General features: G+C 40.6%; 1 protein-coding gene across 1 annotated transcript in view; it reads left to right on the top strand.

The window, feature by feature from the left end:
* The first annotated feature begins 3,519 nt into the window (after positions 1-3,519).
* Positions 3,520-9,825, top strand: part of hipk3b (homeodomain interacting protein kinase 3b) — a 68,470-nt gene continuing 62,164 nt past the window's right edge. The window contains exon 1 of the mRNA XM_080760611.1: positions 3,520-3,975. The gene's annotated coding sequence lies outside the window, so the exon portion shown is untranslated. The remainder of the gene's footprint in view (positions 3,976-9,825) is intronic.

Raw genomic sequence — 9,825 nt, 5'->3', positions numbered from 1 at the left:
ATAAATGTCATATAAGTGACAGCATATCCTGAATCAAGTTTTGAAACAAAACAAACAAGACAGACACAACGACAAAACAAGACAACATGGCATGGTCACCCTTCAGAGCAGCATATAATGGACATAGCAGTGCACCCACCCACACATAGTTCCTCATAATAAACATACTACTAAACAACCCAGCTGCGTCGGAGATCACGTCTACCATTACATGCTCAGATTCAGGTTTAAACTCATTCAATCTGGAACAGCATGGAACTGTAAAAGGTATTTACCAGTGTGAGGAAGCGACCCCATGTGTCCTCAAACTTGGATACCGAGCCTCTCAAGGTGAAGGTACATCTAATTATTTTCTAATTGAATAAAGTGGAGTAGGCTACATCTCTAATCCAGTGAAGATGGGATTAGAGACGATCAAAATTAGACGCCTAGCTAAGAGAGTGGTAAAGGCCACCAAGTGAGCTTTGTATTTCGATAGTGATAGGAGTTGGGGAAGAAATTCCAAAAATAGCCGTCATTACAGTTGGTTCAAACGGTATCCCAACACTCCTTGACATGGTGTCAAGGAGTTGATCTCAGTCCAATATCTACGTAAAGAAGGACACGACAAAAACATATGTAGGCTATATGGCACGGGTCGAGCGACACCTATCACACAGGGGGATCAATATCACCATATATTTTGGATAACCTCACTTTAGTGAAATGTACACAATGGATAATTTTGCATTGGATTAGACCATGCCTTGCACAAATAGAAGAAGAGTGGACAAGACGCAAAATATCTTCCCAAACATCTTCAGAGATTTCTTCTCCCAACTCCTCTTCCCACTGTTTTATAAATTGACTTATTCCAATGGGTTTTTTCCTATCTGGTGGCACAGAGTTCCAGGGCCAGCTGGCTGAGGGCCCTGGGGCATCTCTCTAGTCTAGAGTTTCGCTGTGAGTGCCTTGTTAAGGAGGGATACCGGAGAACTCGCTTAGTGCATTTTAGTTTTACTTCACCTTCATGGCTTCATTTAAATTGCATTGAATTGAGAGAGAGAGAGAGAGAGAGAGAGAGAGAGAGAAGTTGTTTAGAGTTTACACTAGATGAAGTAGGAATGCTAAAGTATAAACACCAAAGTACCGAAACAATGTAATTCATTAGTAAACAACATCCTGAATTGGTAGGCCTACTATCATTGGTATTCACATACTCAACTTTTTATCATTGAATATCTGACCATTTAATTGCACAAAATAATTTGATCACTTTGGAAATGAACTATAACATCTGCGGGTTTGACATACTACACTGATGAAGACAGCATATTAGCATAACGATGAAGACTTCAAGACATTGATAAAGAATTCTCGCTGCGGTGAGTTGGTAATCTGGCGAGTTCTCCGGATACCTGGAGTGCATCTGTGTCTTTTAGGTGGTTGTAGAATTTAAGTGCTCTCTTTTTTATTTTGCTTATGAGTGGGTATACGTATCACACACACATGCGCGCACGCACGCACGCACGCACGCACGCACGCACGCACACACACACACACACACACACACACACACACACACACACACACACACACACACACACACACACACACACACACACACACACACACACACACACACACACACACACACACACACACACACACACACACACACGTACACACACTGACAATGATGTAGGCCTAAGGGTAGGCAGGCAGGCACTGGGGTTGGGGGTTTCATATGGGATGGGGGCTTTGGAACAACTTGCACCTGTTGCCAGCTTATCAAGCCTGGTGGTTTGTTTTGTGTTGGGTTGGGGGCTGGTGTAGCTAAGGCCATTTGATGGATAAGGTTACAGCTGAACCCCAGGTGGGTATCTCAGAAAGCGGGGTTTTGAGCAGCTTTTGTATAGTCACCTTTGACTGTCTGCGAAGTGTCTAGAGTGCATTATTTGCTTTGCTTGTGCAAGAACACATCAGTCAATTATCAGTCAATCAATGAAAAGAAATATTTGGGAAAACTGTAGGTGTAGGTTATATAGCCAATATATTATAACTATATGGTTATAGCCTATATAGACTAATATGTTTGTTTTATTTTTTTCTTGTTGATGGCGAGACAACCTCTAAAAATTGCCCTTCAGAATCTTTGAATCCAACATGGTGAATTTAGTTGTAGCCTACAAATGAAAGCTACAATTTAGGTCATACTTTCAAAAGCAACCAAACTGGGTCTTCGTGGAGCCTATTTCTAGCCTTTTATGTCAGCCTATATGACTTTTCCCATACCTTGATTGATTGATTGATTGATTTTGGAGATTTACAGTACATTTCAAGCACAACTCAATACAAGACTTAACTGGACGACACCATAAAGCATTACACTCCTATGCCACCAAAATGTGGAACTCCCTACCAACAGTCATTAAGACATGTGAATCCCTTGACTCCTTCAAAACCGCTCTCAAAGGGCACCTACGGATGGCTGCAATTCGAAACTGGCCTCTGTAAAACCTTTTTGCTTCCTATATGATGAATTCCTGTTCTGTTTTTTAACTACATAGAAGTGTCTATTTGTATGTCTCTAAATGTTTTGATGAATTGAACAATGTGGACCCTGTTGTAAACAAGTGTAATGCTTAATTGGGTCGTCCACTCACAGTTAACAGTCTTTGTATTGAGTTTGTGCTTGAAATGTACTGTAATTCTACAAATTGTTAATAAATATTTCAATCAATCAAAGAAACTTGTTTACAATAGGGGCCACCATGTACAATTCATCATAACATTTAGAGACGTACAAATATACACTAGGCCTACTATATAGCCAAAAAATAGGAAATCATCATAGAGGCGGTAAAATGGGAAGAAAACATAACCTATAGCCTACAGTGAGGGGAAAAACCTTAAGAGGATTTAAACCCAAGAAAGCCAAAGCCTATATGGCTTGTTTCCATTGGGGTCCTTACTCAATTCATCCAAACATTTAAGCCTACAAATATACAGTAGGCCTACTATGCAAACACATCATAAACATGGTTATAAAATACAAATCAAAGATAAATAAAAAATATGTACAGCAAAATTAGTAGGGTAGGTAAGGTGAGTGAGTTGTAGGAGTAAGGCCAAGCAGTAGCCTGTTTGTTTTGGGATGTCTGGACTGGGGCCTTGTGGTGCTATGGTACCATAGATGCATGCATAGTCGAAGAAACCTTGAATGAGTGCTCCTGATAGTATAGAGGTCTACGGCCTCTTATACAGCCTACAACACACACACACACACACACACATATATATATAAAACATATAACAGTTTGCACAATTACAGTACATTTCAAGTACAACTCAATACAAAAACTGTTAACTGTGAGTGGACGACACCATAAAGCATTACACTTACAGACAGACGGATGACACATCTCTTTGATCTTTCTTTGCTGTATCGACCGTTGGCTAGTGTGGTCTGCCCTCCCTATGCCGTCAGTTCACAAACATCTCGCATGCAGCAGCAGTAGAGGAGAGGAGAGGAGAGGAAGGGGCATGCAGCAACAGTAGAGGAGAGGAGAGGAGAGGAAGGGACATGTTTAGAGACCTGCTGCGTAACCATTCTGCCAAAGAACGAAGAGGGTGACGGACACCCTTTCAGAGATCATGGGCCACTTCGCCCAAAGAGACAGGAGAAGAATCTGAACTAAGTGAATTAACATCATCAGCTCCGTCCGAGGCTAAAAGAGGCGAGGTGCTGGTGGACATTTGAATGCGGGAGTTTAATTTAAGTTTATATTTAAAAAAAATGTGGGCGACGATGATGGTGGTGTTGTTGTCGGCGATGAGAGTGAGCTACCCTCTCTTCCTGTCGTCTAGTAGTAGTAGTGGGAGGACAAGATGGCAGCAGCATTGCAGGCAAACTGTGCATGGTATGGCTTCATAAACCCATAACATGTTCACAGTAGAAGCCCTGGATTCTACCAATTGTTACTCTACGTGAAGGTGAGTTAATACGTTGTCAAAATGAAGGCTGTTCTGTTATAATGGCGCTGTTTCATTTACAGATAAGACTGTGGTGGTAACTTGGAGCTAAGTTGGCGTTGGTGGCTTACTGGCTTTATGTATCATGATGTCACGTAATGAACTATTGCAAGTTATACGTAGGCTATGTATGGAACTCTGGTCACAGAGTTGACATGAATAATTAATTATATCCCAACTAAAACAGCTCTTTGCCTCGTTGTCTTTATGACACCGTAGCTCACGTTGACTGAAGCTTAATGATTGACAATAAGTAACAGCAGACCAGTGTTTGAGTTCACCTTATGTCTGACTCTTCATAATTAGCTTGTAGATGTTTCTACTGCACAAAACAATATATAGTTCAATGAGGCATCAAAGCGTGCAGTAATGTTTCATGTAGCCTGTATGTTCACATACTACCCTTGGATCAAGACTATCATACAGTAGATGTATTTTTTACACAGATGTTTGTCTTTAGTTCAATGTTTGTTTTGTAAACGCATTGACAATGAAGGGAAAATGTACGTCATAATGTGTCATTTACGTCATATTGTCTCTTTATTCTTAATGGCGTTTAATGTTTGTGCTTGCACCGTTTGTTTTACATCACCATTACATCACCTAATCAAAGTATATACTTTAATATACTTCACACGGGTGTGATTTTTTAAAATCGATTTTGACATTTGCATATCTGTAGATACGAAAGTAAAAGTCATACTCGATACAATTATTGTTTAGTCTTGATCCAATTAAGGCTACATTGGTACACTCTGAGTTACAAATGTATTACAATGTAACACCACAGATTTGACTGTATTGTGTGTGTGTGTGTGTGTGTGTGTGTGTGTGTGTGTGTGTGTGTGTGTGTGTGTGTGTGTACCAGGCTTTTGTTACTTACTTGCCAAATGTACCAGATATTATATAGCTACAACACCCAGCAGATCCGTTATAGGAGCTTTAGCTAGATAACATTTAACCAGCTTCATGGTTAGTTGAAGGGAGGGGACTTTGGACTCACAGACACAAACAACATTATACTATACTGTTGGCCATGGCTGTCTCTACATTGAAGAATTAAGATCACTAAACTATCACGCATGATGTCATAGAATAGATACAGGCGCCATGTCATTTATAATCAGCCAACCACGGGGGCTCCTTGACCCTATCCCTATGCCTCCTAATATATCAGGAAAATGTTAGGTGAAAATGGATTGATTCTGTATAGCAGCAACTTAGCAAGGCTCTTATGAAGATGCCGTCCACTCTCATAGTTTCTAGCAAGTCATGGTCAGTCAACAGTAACTAGTCCTCTACCTCTATATGAGTGGTTTTCAACCAGTGCTCCGGGGACCACCGGTGGTCCTTGAGGGGGTTCCAGGTGGTCCCCAGCAATGGTAACCAAATTGACCCTGAGTGTAAAATAAAACCAAATGGACCCTCTCAAAAGTTCAATTATTGTTAAACACCTGCATCACTTTACAATTAAGTCCACACAGAGAATGTAGAAGAATTTCTGTTTTGATCAACGTTTTCCTGTATTATCTCTCCTAATGGTACCAACATCATGGAATTGCGGACAACATCTTCCGATAACAAAATATTCTTTAGTTTGGGTCTGAGAAGCTAAATCTCATAAAGTGGTATTCTCTGACCAAATGCAGTATAAATAATGGACCTTCCTTGATATGAAAAAGGTTGAAAACCACTGCTCTATATATTATGACGTTGTAGTATGTTAATAGTTTCCCAGTCCTTTGCACATTCCTAAATGTAGCATTTTAAGGACTGCTCATGCAATTATGTTATTGCCATGCATCCCTCCAGCCTCTCTAGTTAATTAATTGTTATGTCCTTACAATTTGATGTTTAATCTGATCAATCTCTCGTCTCACTAAATACGCCACAGAAGTGCCACAGAAACACAGTCCTAGCAGACTGTAAAATACATGCCATAATTTCACTTGCCATTGCCATTTGAGAACGTTTTCATTGGGTATATACAGTAGAATTTGGAAATAATGTTGGTGACATGCTGAACGTACTGTACAATGGCGTAAAATGCAGTTTTTGCCTCACAATTGCTCATGACACACACTAGTATTACAATGTGCAGGCCGCAGGGTCTTTTGTTGCCTTATAGCGGAAAATGTATATTGAGGCTGATTTATTCTTATTTGTGCTCCGTCACTCCGTGTCTCACGCACCGGCGTCCGGTGCACAACTAAGTGTAAAATAACACTGCGACCAGTAAAGAGGCCAGCTAACATACCGGTATATCTTATCTTAATAGGTTGATCTTATGAGTACAAGACTTCCAAACAACAAACCGAAATCATACGTTCACAGTTGAAATATCATGGTGATCACATGCTTTAGAAAATACTGGACCCTTTATCTCATGAGCACGGGACATCATCACATTCACAAGACACAACTGTGTTTTTAGTGAGATGCCAGGCACGTGAGTGAATCACAGCAACCCTTGCTAAATGTACGAGCTAATGGGTAAACAAAGGCCCACGTTCAACAAATTGCATTCAGTATGCTCCACTTATTTAGAGATGCTGAAGACAAACAAATTGAGTGCAGGGCAGTTCAATGCAGAGTGGTTACACCGAACCTGCATTGATCTGCTAATGGCGGAGGTTCAAAGTTTAGCAGTCTACAGCATTAATGCTGGGATACAGCATTATGATTGGTTTATTTGTTTACTTGATATAAAGGACAGTCCACAAAAATAAATGTATTGCACCAAAGATAGCTACAGTAAGAGCTCATTTACATATTTACTAGTCCCTGGGTGGGTGTCGTCGATAGTACATGCATTAATACTTAACCAAGGATGTGAATGTATTTAACACTTGTTCTTGCTCTAGTCTAGGGTTTTAGTAGAGCCCGACCATATCAGTTGGCCCATTTTATAAGATATTTACATACCAGGCGGGTGCTACTTTATTTTGCTGTCTCCTTGCATCGGACTGTTCGGACACCACATCGCTGTTCTCAGTATGCCTGGCAAAATGTTCCAATGGGAAATTACATTATGGATATTGGCTTTGGATTGTAATATTAAAAATACTACGGTATAATGATGTAAATGAGACGTGATGCTGTGATATTGTTGCACCCAGTGTACTGTAGACACAGCTTTTTAAAGGGAGCTGTTTGAATAGAGGATACATTGTCGATTGTTTTAATGTTCCACCTTTGGCATCTGAGTAAGACCAATATTATTCCCAAATACAAGTTTTTCTTTGCCACTTAGCCCTGTGCTGTGACGTAACATAGGACCACAATGGAAACAAGTCCCCTGGACTTATTGTGTTATCCACAACTGTACCTCGTACTGTTTACATTTCTGTCTAATAAAGTATTCAATCATCAACCAATATATCAACATCCACATTTTTTACTCACTAATATCGATATCTGCCCCAGTAACGGTATCAGTTAGGCATTTTGGTCTATTGGAAATTAGTCATCTGTAATGTTTTGACATTGGTTTCTGTCACCTTTTTTCCCTACCCTCCAAGCAGTTATTTTTGCATTCTTCCACAGAAAATAAATAGGTGTTGAGTTGTTCCAGTAAACTTGTGGTAGTATTTCCTGTAGCTATTCCCTCCTGTAGCTTAATGGCAGAATAGAATTGCATGTTTTTGGTTTCTTATCCTCACAGTTCCAATTATGTTTTCTACAATACGTAGTTGAACTATTTGTCTTCCCACTGTTATTATCAGCTGTTGGGTATTCATTCTAGCACTGATATTGCTTTATCATCTTGGCCACTTATTCTTTTTCGTCTTCCCTCAAGAGCATTTGTTCATTGTGGACACAGACAGGTGTGACCATGTGAGGGGTTTATTTTTTTCCCCTCTAAATTTAATTTGGACTGCCTGGGGTCAAAGGTCAACCGTGTGCAATTACTTAGCAGCCCAAGGTTGCTGAAAAAGTCCTGCAGCTTTGAGGGATGTAACACGATTCCACAGGAGGAGACTGCTGGCAGACCCAGGGAGTATCAGACTTCAGGTGGTAATAATAGCAGGGTCCAGCAGCTGCCACTCTCTTGCCTCTGCTGGCTCTTTTAGTCTCCAACCTTTGTCTACTAGATTTCCCCTCATTGTTGATGTGGTATTGGTGAAGTATGGAAGGGCTTGGCATGCTCCAGTCGCTGACAGGGAAGACGGTAAACTGTGCCAGCAGAAACCATCGCTATAGGGTGTGATTGTGTGTAGAAGAGAGCAGTCAAGGCAACAGAGCTGGCCTTATCTTTCCACCCAGAATAGGGCGAGGGGTGCCTCCTAGAGCCACTGTTATCAAGAAGACACTAGTGCTTTCCGTTTGGCAGATTTGCTGGCAGAGGCTTCTTTTCCAGAAGGACTGTGTGACAGGCTGCTTGTGGCCTGGTGGCTTCTTGCTCATGATTTCTGTTTTCGTTAAGTGGGAATCCTGATAACTCCTCTAAGTAACGGGAAGGTTGTTCGTTTTTTTTCTACCACGTGGTCTGGTTTAGAGATGACAATTGTTGTTCATCATGTGTCCTTTTTATCACATCACATTTTTTGAATTTAAGACAATAAATCGAATAATGAACATAAAAACGGACGTATATGCCAGCCCGCCACCCCTGCCACCAACCCATTCCTAATCCCATCCAAAATTGTCATTTTAGAGGTGTGAGGAATATGTGATATTTGTTGTACTTGATCTTGCAACAAGTGGTATTGCAGCTGTTTGTACCACAGACAGACAGACGCAGACAGACTCCAGACAGACTCCAGACAGACTCCAGTCATTGGAGCGGTTAGGGCACGCACCGCTCAAAAACGCTAGTTGACAGTTGGAAATAACTGTTAGATAAGCACTTAATTGTATCAGGGTTGGGCCTGCCCTGTGCTGCTGGTTGTTAAAGTCAGTGCTGTGTTAATGTTTACAGGCCGGTTGTACTGGACATAAGATGAGCTTGCATTGACGTTCCACTGATTAGCCCAGTAGGCTCTGTTGCATAAGTGTTCCCTTTTAGTACTGGCGCGGCCGCGCGGGCCCTAGCTATCGCTACTTGTCTCCATATGAAGTGAACAGGAAGTGTGTGCACACAATGAAGAGAGAGCTGTCATGGTGACAGAAGTAACTGGGTGTCTGTCTGTGTCTCTCCGAGTTGAAATGGGCTTCCTTTTCAGAGCTTTGCTGCTCTTTACTCTTACTCTATGTATTTATTTATTTGGTCGGAACAGTGCACATTGACGAACACAAGACCTGTTACTGCGGTGTAATACACATACATACACATGAGCAAGGGTAAATATGCCGGATTTAGTGAATGCTACTTGGAAAGTTTGAGTAGGGACTCCTAGTTGCCTTAGAGAACTATAATTTTATTAAATTAAATTAAATTAAATTAAATGTATATGCTATAATTATGTGGGAATAAAGTCCCCACATAACTGGAAATGCTTGGAAATACTTCCAAGTTCATAGCCATGATGTGTGTGTACTAAGTTAACTTGACATATATTTTGTCTGCTCAAAGATGCATTTGATGAAAATCAATTCAATGACTAATGCCAATTTTGGCAAAGTAAGAAATCATGGGAATCAAAGGATGTTGAGTCGCATGACAAGACATTTCTGCATATAGTATAGTAGTATATGCATATCTTGGCCTATATGTTATGTTGTTAAGTCTGAAGTCTTATTATTTAAGGGTTATATGGGCCACTGTTTTACCAGAGGGTGTTCTAGATAAGATCTGTCCAGGATCTGGTATCTTTGTATTATTGACTCTTAACATTTGGTGACCCAAAAAGAACAGTAACAATTCAGTAT

Source organism: Protomyctophum bolini, assembly GCF_963924005.1.
Source record: "Protomyctophum bolini genome assembly, chromosome: 1".
Lineage (NCBI taxonomy): Eukaryota > Metazoa > Chordata > Actinopteri > Myctophiformes > Myctophidae > Protomyctophum > Protomyctophum bolini.
The sequence above is the reverse complement of the archived record's forward strand: the minus strand, read 5'-3'. Positions and strand labels throughout refer to the sequence as shown.